Below are 18,808 nucleotides of genomic sequence, written 5' to 3' on the forward strand. Positions count from 1 at the left end.
TATGTACACGTTGGGGCGATTTAGAGCTTTTCAGAAGGAGTGTGATTCCACCCTTGTTGAAAGCCTTGTGGAGACCTCTAGATTTTTAAATTCCCTCCGTTTTTCTCATGGATGGAGTGTGGTCTCTCTGTAAATTACCCAATACCTTTTCATTTTCCTATTTATCGAAGGTTCCATGTTAAAATTTCCATTGGATCATATCTGTTAAACTAAATGTACAAAACAGGTTTAAGAAAAGGCGAAATTTCTTTTTCAAACCCGAACTAGAAATCCATTTTTTTCTAATAGAGCACCTTACATTATCGTCAATGAGTTCAGGCATGTGAAAAATTATATAATCATACACAAGAAAGAAACCCTGAACAGGCTTTCACCAATAATTTTTACCTATTTAATATTAAGTAAATATTAACATGTACATGTATTTTATAAAGTACAGATATAACAAAGAAACTGCCCGGTATCCGACGTAAGAGTACACTTTTTTACTGCACAAGTAGTCGGGTGCGTTCACTACGAGGACACTTGTACTCAACTACGCGTGATGTATGAGTACAGAATCAACAAAATTTTCCTGTTTAAACTGTACTAGATAAAAGTTTGGCATGTGAAACGGACGAAGACACATTCTAACAGAAGTACAAATACCAGTCCTCCCTTTTGTGTATACATATGAGAAAACATTTCAAAGTTATTGATTGAATTCAAATCCATCACACATACTGTACACATTGTAGTCCGAAAAAATAAAGGACTTCATTCCTATCAAACACCCTTTTAATTGTTTATCAGTATATTTCTTTTAGTTTTGGGTAAAATTGTAAAGGAAATAATACTATCAAGACGTCCTTCCATAAATTTTTTTTTTTCTGTTCCGACTTTGAAGAAATGACTACTTTTCGCCCAATCGAAATGGTGCATGGACATATTTTGTTTCATATTATTAGAATTATTTTCAATATTATCGGTATTATACTTGATTATCGACACATGAAAGTTTGTCAGCATTGTCAATCGTTTTAACGTTAAAGTACCAATAGTTCGGTCACTACTCAATTAAGTTTGTCGATAACGTAGCTAATTTTGACGGTAAAGAAACATCAATTCAATCACTTCTCTGTTACGGGCTGTACATAAAAGATGCAAGACTGCAAAAGGGGATCCAGAAGATAAAATAAAAAATATGCTAGAGGCAATTATTACGGCGATTCCATTATCATACGAATACAACAAATCCAGATTAAATCAAATATCATAGTCAGCAGTTCAATATCATTACCAAACACTTTCTAAATAGATATAGGAAGATGTGGTGTGAGTGCCAATGAGACAACTCTCCATCCAAATAACAATTTATAAATATAACCAAGGAGTCAACAAAGATTCACAAGACATTTACATCATCAGTTACAAATAATAGATATGAAACAACACGAACTCCACTAAATACCGGGAGTGAAATCAGGTGCTCCGTAAGGGTGAGCATTTACTGCACCGGATACGGCACCCGCCTTGTTATTTCTTTGATAGTTCGGTAATGATGGGAGGTTATTGTGACTGAGGAAGAATATCAGTTATGATTGCTGACACACTTATGTAATAATGGCCAATCAGCTCATGATTGCAGCTGAAAATTTCTTGAGTGATGACCTTAATTTGATTGATGCATAGCCCTGTCTTAGCATTTTTGAGAAAGCAGTATTCCTCGTTCAAGAAAACCAACGTACTTTGAGCTAGCTCTAAAATCAACAGTATTTGAAAATATATGATTGTCGACCTTTGACCTCCATTATACAAAATCCTGACCAATTCTCACGCTTACGACATCCTTATTCTAAAAGCTTACAATTTTTTTATTTTCAGTGTTATATAGTTTAGCCGTTTGTTCGGTGGGTACATCAAATATTTTTACGACCCATTTATGGGAATTATGTTTTCTGTTCTGTGCATCCGTTCGTTCGTTCGTTCGTCCGTCCGTTCGTTCGTCCGTCCGTCCGTTCGTTTGTTCGTTAGTTCTTTGTCCGTCCGTCCGTTCGTCCTGCATCAGATTAAATTTTTTGGTCGAGGTAGTTTTTGATATAGTTGAAGTTCAATCAACTGGAAACTTAGTAAACATGATCCCTATGATATGATCTTTCTAATTGTAATATTATATTAGAGATCTTTCCCATTTTCACGGTTCACTGAACATAGAAAATGAAAGTGCGGATGGGGCATCCGTGTACTAGGGAATCATTCTTGTTTTTTTTATGTTTTTACAGCTGGTCTATTTGTATAACTCCCATTAATCATAATCTTTTAGAGGAGGGTTTTCAAGAACTGGCATACTGTACATCATGTACATTACTTATAAAGTGCAATAAAAAAAATTCGTGAATCAGAATTAATCCATTGACTTCTTATCATTATAATTCAAACAGGTATCTTGATTTGGTATGTGATTGTAACGTTCCATTCTGGTCCTGGCTAAAATCAAAATCAGAATCAAGATCGTTAGTCTACGAGGATGTAACCTGTTTAGATTTTAACAATGCTCGACTATCAAGTCTTCAAGAAAGCGATTTGGATGATAATTGTGACGGTAAGTATTTTTATAACGATTCATCATTTTTAAATAAAAAAAAACCAATACCATTTACATGTGAATGATAAGTAATACATTCTTGTTTAATATACTTAATTCAAATATTATCATTAATATGAAACATGATGTGCTGTAAATGCGTATTTAGTACAGTAATTTGACATGCATACAGATGACGTTATATAAGTAAAATTCAGAGATGGGCATTATACAAACTCACACGTTTACGTTATAAACTTTAGGATATGAACACAGTATGACAGTTAACAATTATATATCATTTTATGTAATATATAATACACGTTATTGATAGCACCTATTAATTAGTCTCCTGGTTAACAGCTGTATATCTACATATGTATGCTCAAACTGTAAATAAATTAACGGATGTCATGTGATTTCTAACATTAACTAAGACGCTGATCACATTTGTTTTTAAATATGTTAAGGCAAGTCGTATTTGTGCCAGAGAACACTTAAATAAATATGTAATTCAAATAACACTCGTAAAAAACCAAATAACATAAATGTCTCAACGAACATGGAAAGAACAGAATACAATTATATATTAAAAAATTTAACACACAACGGAAAATTGATACAAAACTATAAATATATAGAATAGTTATTGCTTTACAATTGGCATTATTACTTTCATTTCATTATATTTATTATATCATTCGAATGAATTACACCATTAAATGTCCCAAGTTTGTATTTGTTACCGTGATGTTTTCTTCATTATCGAAATTTGAGGTTTAGACATCGGCAAAGTACTGTTTCCTTCATCAAATTTACAATAAATCTATAAATGTTTATTTTTTGTTTTATTTGCCCACCTTATGCATACCTTATACCATTACTAGTATGATATTAAATTGCATGTATAATGCATTATCAAAGGTTATAGAACAGTTTTTTATATATATATATATCAAAGACTATTCCTGTCATTCCGACTATTGTTCAAATGGTGGATCTTGTAGCCAAAACATCAATGGTACTTTAGTCTGCTCGTGTGTAAATTACTGGACCGGTGATACATGTACAGGTAAAACTTACTTTTTTTATGCGTTTACTTTTCTACATTGGCTAGAGGTATAGGTGAAGGGTTGAGATCTCATAAAAAATTTTGTGCTTGTCCCAAGTCAGGAGCCTCTGGCCTTTGTTAGTCTTGTATTATTTTTAATTTTAGTTTCTTGTGTACAAGTTGGAGTTAAGTATGGCGTTAATTATCACTGAACTAGTATATATATTTGTTTAGGGGCCAGCTGAAGGACACCCCCGTGTGCGGGAATTTTTTCGCTGTATTAGTGACCTTCTGCTGTTGTCTGTTCTTCTCTGGCCTGGTTGTTGTCTCTTTGACACATTCCCCATTTCCATTCTCAATTTAATTTGTTCACTTGATTTAAACAGCATACTTGTGTTGCGCGTTTGCCTTATGTTTTTATGTCATGGACTATCAAACCAGGAGGAAATTCTCGTCTCAACTACCTTCCCATTCAAACAATATTCAAATTAACTGGAATTCACCAAATATTTGAGAATGCTTTCCTAAACATACACACACTTGTTTCAAATAAGTCGCAGTAGTTTTAAAGGCAGTATAAAAAAGTACACCCTACTGTTTGCCCCTTCCGAAGAAAAAGGATACATTAATAATAACATTAACGGTACCAATTTTGCTGCACCAGATGCGCATTTCGACTATACATGTCTTTTCAGTGATGATGCTCGTTGCCAGAATATTTGAAATCCAAAGCTTATATAAATGATGAAGAGCTATAATCCAAAAAGTTCAAAAAGTATAGCCAAATCCGTAGCATACACTAACACAATAGTACTCCATTCTTTCACGAACTTTTGATGGCTTTTTTTTATCATTTACATATATATATATCTCATTTCAACCGTTAAATATTTTAAGAATCGATTCAATTGTAATATGTGCTACAAAGAAGATTGATATAATTTACTAGAAATGACAAAACTATGAATGTTAAACTTAAAGATCTCTCGTGAGGAATATTAGTTTACGAGTCTAGTAGTTCATCGTGTCTATATTGTCTCTTGAACCGATTTCACATTTTTGTGACAAAAGTATGCTAAAAGTATGCTAAATGGTATATTCGTTAAGATTTGCGTCAAAGAACATCTAATTAATATCAACTTTTAGTATCAGGAAGGTGAAAGTTTGCAAAGAGTCCTCTTTGTCCTAACAAATAGACGATTTCGGCAGTAAAATATAATCATTTAGTAGGAGCGAAATCTTAAAGTGTAATATCTCTGAAATATAATGAATACAGGGATTTTATTGTCCACAGATAACACATTGTAATTGATTGACGTATAAGGACTACACATATTCACCTTGTGTTGTGTTATGTGACTTTAAATGCACAAAACATCCATCAAGTGATTATGAGAAACTAAGTGATCAATTATATACTAATGAATACAGATATTCATATTCTATATTTATATTATTTAAATGATTTTTATATATTGACGATAAAATTTTCCACTTGAATTTGTTATTTGTTTTACGATTACTCTGAATATTTTTTTTATTAATATCATTGCTTTGATTTTTCATCTATGTCGTATTATATCGACTCCAGTTGTTGGGATTCAATCCTAATTGTATTATGTTGTGTTTGTGTTCTGTTGTTTGTCTGTTTGTCTGTTTCTTGTTTAAGCTTTTACGTTATTTGTTTTTTTTTCTCGATTTTTGAGTTTGAATGTCCCTCTGTTGTCTTTCGTGTTGCTTCTTTAATATACACATTGCAAGTTGTACGATTTGGGAAATATACATAGCAATTCATAGGAAGAGATCGTTGATTCTAGCGTTTGCTCTATGTTTGCGGTTCCAAAAACAACGTATTTTCCAACAGAGTTAAAAAGATTGATTTCTAAAATCCCACACTTCATACGTTTACGATTACCATCACAAATTGGTTGACCAATTTGAAATGTATATGTTTTAATTCACTAATCACGTGAATGAATACTCGTCTAACCTGTTATATTGTCACACACCCGATTTTAACATTTTAATTGAGTGAAGATTCACATGACAGGAGATGCATTACACATTTATCCAATAGAATAACTTGCTTTGTTCCATTTTATTCAATTTCATCGGTTTATGTTTAATATCTGATTTTTTTTCATTCATGCTATCATAACATCGGTAATGTAAAGTTGCCTTGATAAAAGGCCACTTAATATTTTATTTGGTTTGTCTTTTATTGTTTAACTTGTCGTATAGCATGCATATAACAAACTCTATTTTGCATAGCCAAAGGTTATAAAAAACAATGTTTTTCTCTAATCACAGATGATTCCTGTCATCACGACTATTGTTTAAATGGTGGATCTTGTATTCGAGACAGTAACGGTGACTTAATATGCTCGTGCTTTGGTGGCTGGATCGGAGCTAAATGCAATGGTAAGATAAAACAATGTCTACAGCAAACTTTTAAGACACCTGTTTCTAGCTCATGTATTATTAAACTCAGAGGAAAATATCGTCTTCACGACGCTCTTGTCATACAGTAGTTCGGTTTACTTGAATTCACAAAATAAGTGAGCACGGTTTGAAAAACGCACCCATAATACAGATGGTTGCAGTCCTAATTGACTGGTCAATGTTATCATATGACAGGTTGTAGGACTACTGTATTCGGTCTTAGGACCAAAACAAAGTTAACTGAACATGTTGACTTTATCATATGAATGCCACATAGGTTAACATAAAACCGATCCACTTCTCAAGTAACCTCGAAACCAGTTCTGCAATAAGTTAATATGACTGTGATATTTCGATTGCACTTGTACTGAAGTTCAATATCGTCCAGTCGGCTCAAAACTCATAGAACACAAAAGGTATGGATATAGACATAGATATATGGAAAAGTAGTTTGCATAACTTAGTCAGAATAGGTAGTATAACACAAATGTTTGTCAGTATCCTCTAACACTGACCATTGTTGTTCTTAAAATAACAAGTTATGGTTGTATGATAAATTGGTTATATGACTGCCGAAGTCGACGGGCAGCCCCAAAAGCACCTGAAAATTAAACAATATCTCATATATCCGGACACTATTTAGTTTTGGATTGAGTAATTCTTTGTAATATAATCATAAACCAAGGCAAAGAAGGAAAATATTGTAGAAAAATTGTTGTAAAGCATAAGATAAAAATGTATGCAAAACACTGACATTTCAGTGACTAAAGCAACTAGGACGGTATTGTTACTATCCCATCTGAAAATTTATTTTCCAATGTATTGGATAATCGTTTTATCCGCCTTCGATAAACATGTTTCTTTTCGTTAATGATGTCTTCATGTACGTATATGAAATTGAATAATCTTTATTTCATTTATACAGGAATTAATGAGACAAGAAAATTAACTGTATTAAGATCTAAAAAGAATGAATTTAAATTGCTAGTCTGCTATTAATTTCTTTAGTTAACTAGGCAAGCAGTCAAAATATTTGCTCCAAAATAATTTTTGTAAAGGTTAGTACTGCTCCCATCTGTAGTCTAATCTATAATTTCACTGTGTAATAATCGCAAGTGTGAACATGGTACTGATGTATTGACTCGCGTGGTAGTTATTACATTTATAACAAAATATATTAACTGACTGGTTTTGCTCCTTTTACAATTTTATCGGTTTGCCTTCATGAATAATTCATGAGATTTTAACAGCGGTAAACTTGTGTTGCCTTCATCAAATTAACACTCAATTGAGATATTTCCAATTATCTTAATATTTTTATATGTTTGCATTAAATCATGTTTATTAACTAAAATAGAAAATAACATTATCAAAGGTTTTATATCATTTTTTCATTAATCACAGACAGTTCCTGTCATCCTGGCTTTTGTTCAAATGGGGGATATTGCAGTTAAAACCCTAATAATGGATATGCAGTATGCTCGTGCGTCGGAGGTTGGATCGGTGCTACATGTACAGGTAAAAAGGAGAAGTTCAATGCAAAAGTAATTTATTGTGAAATATATACAGCATCTGGGTGAAAAATTTCGTCTCTATGGCGCATAAGTTAAAAAAAAGCATTTGAATTCTTAAAATAAATGATCAATAATTGCTTTAAAAACATTTTTGTCTATAAAAAAAGCAATCGCGCTCTCATTCTTTTGATGAGTTTTGTTGATTTTTATAGTCTTTATTATTAGCGTTTCCTTCATTTAAGGGTCAATGAACCTATTACAGAGACTATTTATTTAAAATGGACTTTGGAACTTATCTTTATAGAAAACACTGAGTTTTGGAAATAGTGTACATATCTTCGTTCTTTTTTGTTGAAATCCACATCTTTTGACTATAGGTATATTTTGTGGCTGAAGTATGCTGATCCTTAAGATTCATCAAATCGAAGAATCAAACATGGATTTACATTTAAATACCAAATATTGGTATTAGAAAACAAAAGGGTTCTCTTCGGCCAACAAATATGATCATCAGAAAGCAAAGAAAACTAGATTACTTGAGCGTAATCGTTAAATAAAAGCGAGATTTAGAATATAATGTCTTTGCAACTTTATGAATATATACAGATTTCAGCAAAAAATAGAAAGGAAAAACCATTTTTACTTTACAAAATGAAATATTTTCACATATATTTGTCATTGGAAAAAATTGAGCGCTTGTAAATATTACTAAAAAGTAGACACCCATACCAGTAAATTATTTGGTTGATACTTACATGCGCTCTGTATTTGCATTTAAGATAAAACTCTGTTTTACGTGCATATCTTATATTATTCGTTAAAGGACCATGTTTATTACCATTACACTTGCAACGTATGTATTGTATATTTGTATTGTGTATTTTGTATACATATTATGAAAAAATGCACATGACAGTTTATGCAATTTGAAAAAAAATAACGAAGCAAGTTAAGGAAAAAGATGGTGACCCGTTTATAATGCACTATCAAAAAGGTTGAGAAAAGAGGCGTAATTGGTTATCTTCCAGGTATCGGCTGTAAACACATAACACTGGTAAAAATGGTAAAGTTCTCAAGTATTTTTCTATCAATTATATATAGTAATATAATTGCACATTAGGTGTACATTGCTTTTTAGAATACATATTTAAGAATTTACTAACCTTAACATTTATATAATTACTTTCTTTTATTTGAATTGTTTGCTATATACACAAAACGAAAATCTGAATTGGAAAACAAATGTAAGTATTAAATGATGTATTCATTATAAATTCTTTTTTTTTTATTATACTTAACATGAATATTTTAATCAACGAAGTTTTACATGTAAGTATGTGTTTATTTTAGTGTAAGTTAATCGAATCAACATAAAAATGTATTATTTCTACAACATTCTTTTTCAGATCTTTTATGATACTTTTTATTACCTTGAATAATACTATTTATATGTTTCAGATTTATATTTTGGGGAAGAAAGTACTTTAACAAAAACTCATCAAAAATATAAAAAATTTAATCACACTGTCATGAGCTTACTTGTTATATTTTGTTTTTACACATATTTCTTGACATGTTCAATTCTAATGATATGTGTTTCAGTTGCATTGTTTTGTAGATTATCATCTTTTCAGCTTAAGAAGAAATTCGCATTCGTATTTGGTTTGTCTTTTATCTGCAACCATTTTTATTCATTTTTTCAATTAGTGGAAGCTACATTGCTAACTAATTTGTTTTTTCCTGCATAATTTTTTGTGTAACTTTTTCTGCAAAACTGTCAGAGACTTAGCACCAAGCTGTTAAGTAGAACGAAATGAAAATTTATATAACCTGTATATTTCTTAAGTAAAAATGATAAAGGAAAGACGTTTTTTCTAACAATCTATTCAAAATCATATTTGATATAAAAAAAAACCTCACGTTGGCAATAGTTTAGTTATCTATGAGATCAAATTATTCCAGAGAAATCTTTGAAATAGCTATTAGTTACACAATCCTTCTCATCTCGTTCTATTTTACATTAACAGGGTTATTGATCCATATGTAAAATAAAGAATGGAAATGGTGCATATGTCAAAGAGATAACAACCCTTTTTCTGAGCAGAAAATCACAGAAAGCCAACAATATGTCTTCAACACAGGGGAAACTCCCGCATCCGAAGATATGTTTCCTGTGGAGTGACATAGTAGATGTCGCTTATGTTTAAAAAGCAGTAACACTAGAGAGTTTGGAGTCTTTTCTGATAAAATAGACAGAACCTTCATAAAATGGTATTTTGGATACATCTGTTCATTATTGTGTGTTTTAATACTTTATAATGAGAAGGACTTCACTACTTGGTGTTATATATACACGCCCATTCAATTAGACATTTGGATCTAATTTGGTTATTGAATAATTTTCCCGTCATATTTGAGTTTTTATTAATCTCCGGTTTCAATCTCATTTCAAGTAATATGTTTGCTTTATTATTTTAATTATAATTTAGATTTTCATTTTAAAATAGGCATGGGACAGTGGTTTAAATATTCAACAAAGGAATCAACTATACAAATCAGATGAGCAATGCTACAGTCATCATATGAATACCAAAATAAAGAGCTATCGAAAACACAAAGTGGACGTGGCCGGGTACTTGTTATCTTAACCACAAAATGACACCACGTACAGCTCTGAGAGTACTCGCAGTAACTGACAGCTCGTTCAAAGCCAATAACAACTTATTTAAACAATCAGGCATCTTAGATCATTCTTTATCAGTACTCATCAAACATCCAATGGATTTAGTGTAAAGACGCCATAAACAGTCAGAAAAAAACCTGCCCTTGTGCAAGTTTATTTCACCAAGACACACGAGATATAAAACAGGTAAGGACGACCCTATATATCATAACGCTTAAAGTGTTATAGCTGACAATAAAAAGTTAAATAACAGAAATAACGAACTCCAAGGCCAAATTTGAAATAGGAAGTCCAGTATCTAACGGCAACATCAAAAGGTCAAACACATCATATGAATGAAAAACAACGGTCATATTCCTAAATTGTTACCTTATGTTGAAAATGGTGGATTAACCATTGTTACATGTATATAGCTATCTGAACAAATCAATTTCAAGCAAACAAGCATGATAGGTAAAAATTACACAAATGGGTAAAGCAGTCAATATTATATTCAATCCTGAACACTAACGCATGCCATATTTGGAAACAATTGAAATGCTTCTTTGAGAAAAAGAAGTTGAGACAGTATAAAGTTGATTCTACAGTATGAGAATTATTTTGTAATTTCAGGCAGAGCCAATTCGCATTCTTGCAGGCATTCAACCGACCTTCAAGAATTGTTCCTGAAATAACCTGAGAACATGCGACAACTTTAAGAAAAGACTCTAACAGAATCATTATCGGAGTCATGGGACTTTTGTTTTGATTTCTGAGGAAATATTAAAATTACAATTACATTATCTGATTATAAATGAAATGTTCAGTGTTCATGTAATATCATATGTAAGTGAACCTTTTAAACAATTTCTATGACAATATATATAAAAAAAAGAAAAAAATAGAGAAATAAAAAGAAAAAAGAAAAGAATAAAAAAAAATGAAAAAATGAAAAAAAGAACAAAAGTAGCAAACAAAAATGATGTTAATTAGGGGTGGGTGGGTAATGCAGCCAAGATTGTTATCTTGCCAGTTACAAGCCTGGATAAATGCAGAGTGACCACCCTTGTGTACAAGTAAAGTAGAAAGAAGAAACACCACGAACACATCAGAACAAATGAAAAGAGTAAATTGAATTATACCCTAACATGTTTAAATAAATAATGCTTTTGTTCCATTCATGATTAATTTCTTTCCATCAAGACCAGTTTTCCTCATTATCAAATCAATATATAAGCAAGATTACTTTTCCCTTCAGTCTACGTTAGACAGTTCTTATAAGTGTACAGGCCAGTATCAATCACGATTGAAAAACTCTTATTTGTACAATTTCAAAACAAGCGGGAGATACAAGGGGAACATTAAAACCTCATACATTAAAGAAAAACTATCAACGGCATAAAAAAAAACAAAAAACACAAATCTACGTATCATTGTTTTATTTTTTTGTCAATAGTCTTTTTTCGACATGTATTCCAAACAAGGGTTTAAAACCATATACATCTATTTGAAAATCAAAGATAAAAACCGATGGAACATTATGACTGCAAAATGGGCGATCCAAAATTTAAAAAAATAAATTTTTAGTATGTCCGGAGTGTGAAAACTTCAGGACAAACGTTTAGTACAATATGGTATGCATTGACACTTACTGATACTGATACTGTCGAGAAAAGAACCTGCTCTGAATCTTCACATGACTGTTAGTATAATGCTTTTGTTCAATTGATAAGATCCGTGAGTGAAAACGTAATATTTTATATTGTTCGTTTTTAATTCTATTGAGCTGCTCTTGTGTAATGTCCTAAATGCTTTTCGTTATTCGTTGTTATCTATTTATGTTTTTCTCTGTCTTTGGTGTTTTTGAATTTATTTGTAATCTGTTCCCGGCATGTAATGTTGTCATTTTCTCGGTATATTTAACATTGTCATAAAGCCTGGAGGTTTGGCTAGCAACATAATTCAGGTTGTTTTCTTAAAATGTCCTGTACCAAGTCAGGAATATGGCAGTTTTTATCTAATAGTTCGCTTCTATGAATATTGCTTTGTTGATTGTTTTTGTTGCATTTCTGTGTTCTGTTATTTCGTTATTTTCCTCTTCATGCTCTGCTAGTTGATGTGTTCCCTTGGTTTAAGTTTGTTACCCAAATTTATTTTTGAACAGCTGTTTACTACTGTTGCTTTTAAGATACGTTTGGTCATTTTATTAGAATAAATTGATAGAAAGTATTCAAATGTACCAGGATTATAATTTAATACGCCAGACGCGCGTTTCGTCTTCGGAAGACTCATCAATAACTCTCATATCAAAACAGTTAAAAAGCCAAACAAGTACAGAGTTGAAGAGCATTGATGACCCAAAATTCCAAACAATTGTGCCAAATACGGCTATAGTAATCTACTCCTGGGATAAGGAAATACTTAGTTTTTCGAAAAATTCCAAGTTTTGTAAACAGGAAATTTATAAAAATTACCATATAATTGATAGTCATGTCAACACCGTAGTGCTGACTGCTGGGCTGGTGATACCCTCGGGGACGAAACGTCCACCAGCAGTGGCATCGACCCAGTGTTGTAAAAGTTTTAAAATGTACCAGGATTATAATTTAGTATGCAACTGCTACACCATAACGGCAAATTAGAAAGGCAATATAGGGATTTCATCGTGAGGCAGATTAAACAGTATTTGTGGAAACAAAGATTCACACTAGCAAATGATCAGATATTTTATTGCACTGCCAACAGTTTGAGAAGCAATGAATACTGATTTAATCAATAGATCAAATGTTTTCGTGATATATTGTGTCTTTTTTCTTTCCAATTTTTTTTTTCATTTATTTTTTTCCATTCCTATCTAGTTTTTACCTCATTTTTCGTAAACATGGCGAGTAAAACAGAATGGTATGTTTTTTTTTCTTAAACAAAGGTCACTAACGGTATACACTGATGTTTATGATATAAGCAAATAACCCATTTATTTACACACTAAATGAATTAATATTCAAAATATATAATGTTTCACGAATAAAACATTCTTGCTCTACTTTTCAAGACAACTCTGTATTTTTCTATCATTATAACCATTTATTATCCAGGAATTTCTAGATATACCAGACACACACAAACATAAGATATAACACTTTTAACTCATGCTGTTGGTATAACTTCAAAAAAGGTAATGATATTAGACAGGTATTCACATAACTTGCAGGGGATACACGTCAGTTTAGATTGTGACGCTTGTCATACAATGATTTTTAATATGATCCGCTGTCGAATTGGGATACTAATATTAGAATCTTCAGAAAAATATCTATTTCTTTGTGATTTAAAAAAAAAAAACAGTGTTATATTTTTCCGACGAAAAATCTTTCAAATATGTCATCAGTGTTCGTTGATCCTCAATAACTTTTTTGTCATTGAAAATACATGTCCCTAGTTCTTCTGATAGTATTATGTCCCACCAAGGAATTTTTTATCTTATCTTTTTATGGCTACAAAACTAAACTTTTTTCTACACTCTCATTCAAAAGATTTTTTTTTAACATAAAACTATTATGGTAGAGAACGAGTGATACTGATACTTGTGAGTAAATGTTGATGAACAGTGCATACAAAATAAAGTAAAATCATTATAGTCCTAGCGGTATTATTTTAAGAACGGAATAGCAAAATCATTCTTTTTTACATCTGTACTTTATACAATTTGCTCAAACCTATCCGATTTTATCATATATTTATCGCAGCAATGAAAATTCTCTACATCATATTTTCATACATCGAGTGTTTTTAACAGATTTTAGTGTTTGAATGGCGTTATAAGTTAGTACATATAATAATGACACTCAGGATTGGTAAATGTTTATTATACTTTAATTGCCAACCATTCATTATCTGTAGAGCAAAGTCATATATACGATGTATAGAACTGCGCAATAAAGGTGCAATTGTGACAAATAGTTTGTCATTAAAAGAATCTTAAAGAACTTTAAATCATGTTTGACAAAGCAACGCAACGTACCACTGATCGTTGATTACTATAATTACGATGTTATCAGAAAACGTGCAGGTGTAAGGAAGTTTTAAATTCATGTTTGAAAAACACCTTCTTCAATTTTTCTATTTCATACTTAGAGATGAGGTAACTGATAAAAATGCAAAATAGTTTAACAGAATAGAGATAAACATCCAGCTAAAGAGAAGGTTAACCTATTGTTCAAATACATATCCCTTACTGTGTTCCTGCAAACAAATATTATTAGGTTTGTGAAAAAGTACCAAGAAATGCTCTTTTTTATATATTAAACGTTATTGTTATTTTTATTTTTGTTTATATCATATACTTAGTTCAATTAAAGACGGATAATATATATATATGTAAAAAAGCATTTGCATTGGTGCTAATACAGAGATTATCATATATATGACAATCAGGATACTAGTGTAGTTTAAAAAGTTGTCGTTATATACTACATATGAATAGTAAATGAATATTGATTTTTATCAGTTGAAGATCTAATACAAAAAAGGACGGCATGTGCAATGTTGTTGTAGATGAGTGACATAGAAAATAAGGTTTTAGCTTCGGAGGTACAATTTGCAGCTGTCATTCCACACAGACATATACATGTATAATTCTCTGAGTTTATCTATTAGTTTTCTTTCAATCTATCCGTCGATGCCAATTGATAAATCATGTAAGCATTACTCCTCATGTAAACCTTTTGAGCTGTCCGTGGATGATCAATAAAACTTCAAGAAGATATAATAAAGAGAAGTCTATACATCGAATGTACTAAGGACCAAGTAATCGATATTTCGTGACGTCTTATGTCAAATATTTACTTAGCACGAAATGTAGTTTGATTGACGGGTGATTTTAATCTCATTTGTTCATGCATGTTTGTGACATATATAACTATTTTAAAACGACATTTCAATGCTATTGTTCATATAGACGAAGATATAGATAACTGAATACAAGTGCAAATATCTTGTAAAGGTATCGAGAAAAACATCCTGTCCAAGGGAAGATAAAATCTATTGCCCATGTAATAGCATAAACTTTTGTTGAAAGTGCATGCAATCAAATATAAAAACAATAAACCCGAAACTTACGTTTGCAGATAAATCTGTTGTTTGAGTGCGGGGGTATGATAGAATCGTCAGGGTTATATATGTATACGCATCTCCTGTGTCAGTTTGAGGGTTCTTTAACGTTGAAAATATAAAAACAATCTACATTTAAACTTCCGTAGAACACAAGGCTATGTGTTGAAATGTTACACATACCTGCATTTTGGTGTGAAAAGGATATAATGGTGAAATTGATGGGTTTTTTTTTATTTTACAAATAAAGAAATTGCCGAAGCAAAAATCAACACATGCATACGGATTCATCTCGTGTTTCTTTCTTTGTCAGTGTTCAAACGTAGTAACGGTCAGAAAGCAGGATCAATAGATGTTATGAATATAAATTTTTCCACCGTTTTATTTCCCAAGGAAAGATATGAAGTTGTTTATATTTATGAAAAAACTGTATTCCTTCTTCAGGACACAAATAGTAAATTAAAAAAAAATACTGAACTCCGAGAAAAATTTAAAAAGGACCGTACCTTGTCAATGACAAAATCAAAAGGTTAAACAAATCACGCAATGACAACTGTCTGAATCCGGACTTATTACAGGCATTTCCTTATGTTGAAAATGGGAGGAATAAACATATTCTAATAACTATCTGAACCTCTCACATGTTTGAAAGTCGCATGTAATCCCATTATATGAACAATAATGTGTAAACAAAATAAACAGACATGTCGAAAATTGGGGTTCAGCAGTCAAAATTGTGTTATAATCTTAATCACAATAAAACAAATATGTCGAAAAAGGAAAAAAATGACATGGGTAAGGTGCTTGTTCAAATGCCTTTTAAACATTATTATCACAAATTCTGTATTAAAAAAAATCCAGTCTGGTTTTAACACTGGTGTGTCTGTGGTAAGCCAACTGTATAATTATCGATTTGTACTTGAGCATTAGACGCAGGGAAAGAGATAAGGGAAATCTTCTGCTACATACGTCGATCATTCGACCGAGTTTGGCATAACGGCTAACCTTATAATCATAAAAATTCGAATTAATGGATTTTTGCTACTTTGGTTTGAAAGCGACTTCATCTCAAAAAGGTAACATGTTGTAATTGGCTACGAAACGAGCAACACTGAGCATGCACAAGCTTGGGTAACCCAAATGTCTATCTTGGATCATATTTTATTTTTATTTATATAAATGACAGTCAATGATATATAGTATGTGATATTTAAATTATTGCGTAAGAAACACTATAAAGTGGTTCATAACAAATATTAATCGGCTTAAAAATGAAGATATTGAGAACATACATAATTTGACTAATCAATGTTTTGTCTATTTCAAAATATTTTGATATGAGCGTCACTGATGATTCTTATGAAGACGAAACGCGCGTCTGGCGTACTAAATTATAATCCTGGTACTTTTGATAACTATCAACCCAAACAAAACAGAAATATTAACCATTTCAAAACAGCACCATGAATCTCATCACCTACCAGTATATATGAATAAAAATATCGACCATTAAAGAAGGTTATTCACGCAGGCATTTAGGACTTATCCTAAATGAAGATGGAAGCCGAAATTATTATGTAAACCTGCTTATTGATTTTATTCCATGATTAGCATTATTCGAAAAGCTGAAAGGTATAACTAAGAAGGAAGAATTTAGAAACTATTTATCTTTAATTTTATACGCAAAGTCTTTGAATATGATGACAATGTCAGGAATAATATTCCTGATATTTAAAAAAATATTGCGAAAACTTGCAACTATTAGCAGCAAGAATTGTCACAGATAGCACCAAGATAACATCGAGACTGTTGATATACAATGAAACAGGATGGGAAAGTCTCCAGTCTCGGCGTAATAAACATAACTTGTTAAAATGTCACCAAATGCTTCACAGTGATTGTCATGCTTATCTCTCTATATAAGTTTCAAATCAGAGGTTACATATACATGAATAAATGGGGTCTCCAAATTTACAAACTAAATCATACAGAACAAGTTATTACCAGAAGTCATTTCTACTAGCCGTTATAAACCTTTCGAATGATATTCCAGACGACAATCGTTTAAATCAATTAAAATCGAGTTTGACGACGTATCTCATTCACAATGTTGATAAATTTCCTTCGTATTTTCACTTTGGCTGTAGAAGAGAAAAAGTTTGTTTAACAATTTTAAGGCACATACTTCAGAGTAATGTTCTTTGAGACAATCTATTTAAAAGAAATTACCAAAGATACACCGTTTTTCGGTGGTCACGTATAAACTACTGATTACTTGTCCAAAATATGATGAAATTCGAAGGATAGTATTGGGACAGTCTCTTGTATAAATCTCTAAATCATCTTATATGGAAACAGTTTAAAGTCTGATGAGAACAATATGCAAATATAATAACTTTTTTGTATAAATAAATCTAAACGTTTTGAAAGTTGACCTTGTGTGTTTCCATATTTATTGATTTTAAATCATGAATGGATTGTCCGTAATCGTTTTTAATCGGACATCTGTGGTCGTTCTGGTGGTTTGCTAGAAATTTTTAAAGTTTACTGTTTTCTTCTTTTTGTAAGTTTTTGAGTCCTTATGGTATTAATAAAGGAAATTTCATAAAAAAGCGACAACGTAACATATATATTATAAAAGAGGAATGCATAAGAATATGACAGATTGTTTTTTTAAAGTGTAAAATCAACATTTATACTCGTTCCGAATCCAACAGTTCATATTCAGTTCTCAGAATTACATATAAGAAAATGATGTATGACTAATTGACGTATACACGACACCTATCCACGATGAACTGATTAAATTGAATAGACAATACAATGTCATCGTTCCTTGATCAAAGATGTCGTTTTGTTACTATATTATGGAGCTGCAGAAAAAAGAAATTATATTGAATGGAACAACTTCTAAGGAAAGAGGTTCAAAAGGTATGTTTGATGTTTTACATTTAAACCGTGATTATTTATCAAAAATCATGTATGAACTCTTAATCTTATAGGGATATAGTTTGTATTTTTGCGATCGTCTGCAGATAAAGAAGAACATATAAAGCATCTGAAATCAGTAAAATAACTATTTCGAAAAAACAAAGTTAAGGTACTCATGTTAACAATTAGTAAATGCGGTTACAACATTGATTACAAATTATTTCAAACTAAAATATTAGACTTTGAAAGAAAACTTAACATTTTTGATTATTAATTTATATATATGCATTTATATAAAATATATTTGCCTATATGAAGTGATAACTGCATATTATACCTTGTCCATTTGATTTTTTATGACTATGAAATGCTTAACGTTTGAATAACTAAAAAGTGTATAGAAATCAACTATACGATGTACGAGTAGATATGATTACTAACTTTCTCCCCGTGTTGGGTTGAAACCTGTACTGTTCATGTAAATAATTTGCCGGTTCCTCATATTGTAAGCATGATACAATTGACCAAATGAATTT

The 18,808-nt window shown here is 31.2% G+C and overlaps 2 long non-coding RNA genes across 2 annotated transcripts; both read left to right on the top strand.

Moving 5' to 3' along the window:
* The first annotated feature begins 2,443 nt into the window (after positions 1-2,443).
* Positions 2,444-7,594, top strand: LOC143066716 (uncharacterized). Its single transcript, XR_012975759.1, has 4 exons — positions 2,444-2,581; positions 3,525-3,635; positions 5,925-6,035; positions 7,461-7,594. It is a non-coding gene; the product is annotated as an uncharacterized LOC143066716 (long non-coding RNA).
* A 1,558-nt stretch (positions 7,595-9,152) lies between these two features.
* Positions 9,153-11,340, top strand: LOC143066717 (uncharacterized). The gene is made up of 3 exons (XR_012975760.1): positions 9,153-9,841; positions 10,078-10,439; positions 10,866-11,340. It is a non-coding gene; the product is annotated as an uncharacterized LOC143066717 (long non-coding RNA).
* The last annotated feature ends 7,468 nt before the right edge of the window (positions 11,341-18,808 follow it).

The sequence above is a fragment of the Mytilus galloprovincialis genome, chromosome 3, assembly GCF_965363235.1.
Source record: "Mytilus galloprovincialis chromosome 3, xbMytGall1.hap1.1, whole genome shotgun sequence".
Taxonomy (NCBI): domain Eukaryota; kingdom Metazoa; phylum Mollusca; class Bivalvia; order Mytilida; family Mytilidae; genus Mytilus; species Mytilus galloprovincialis.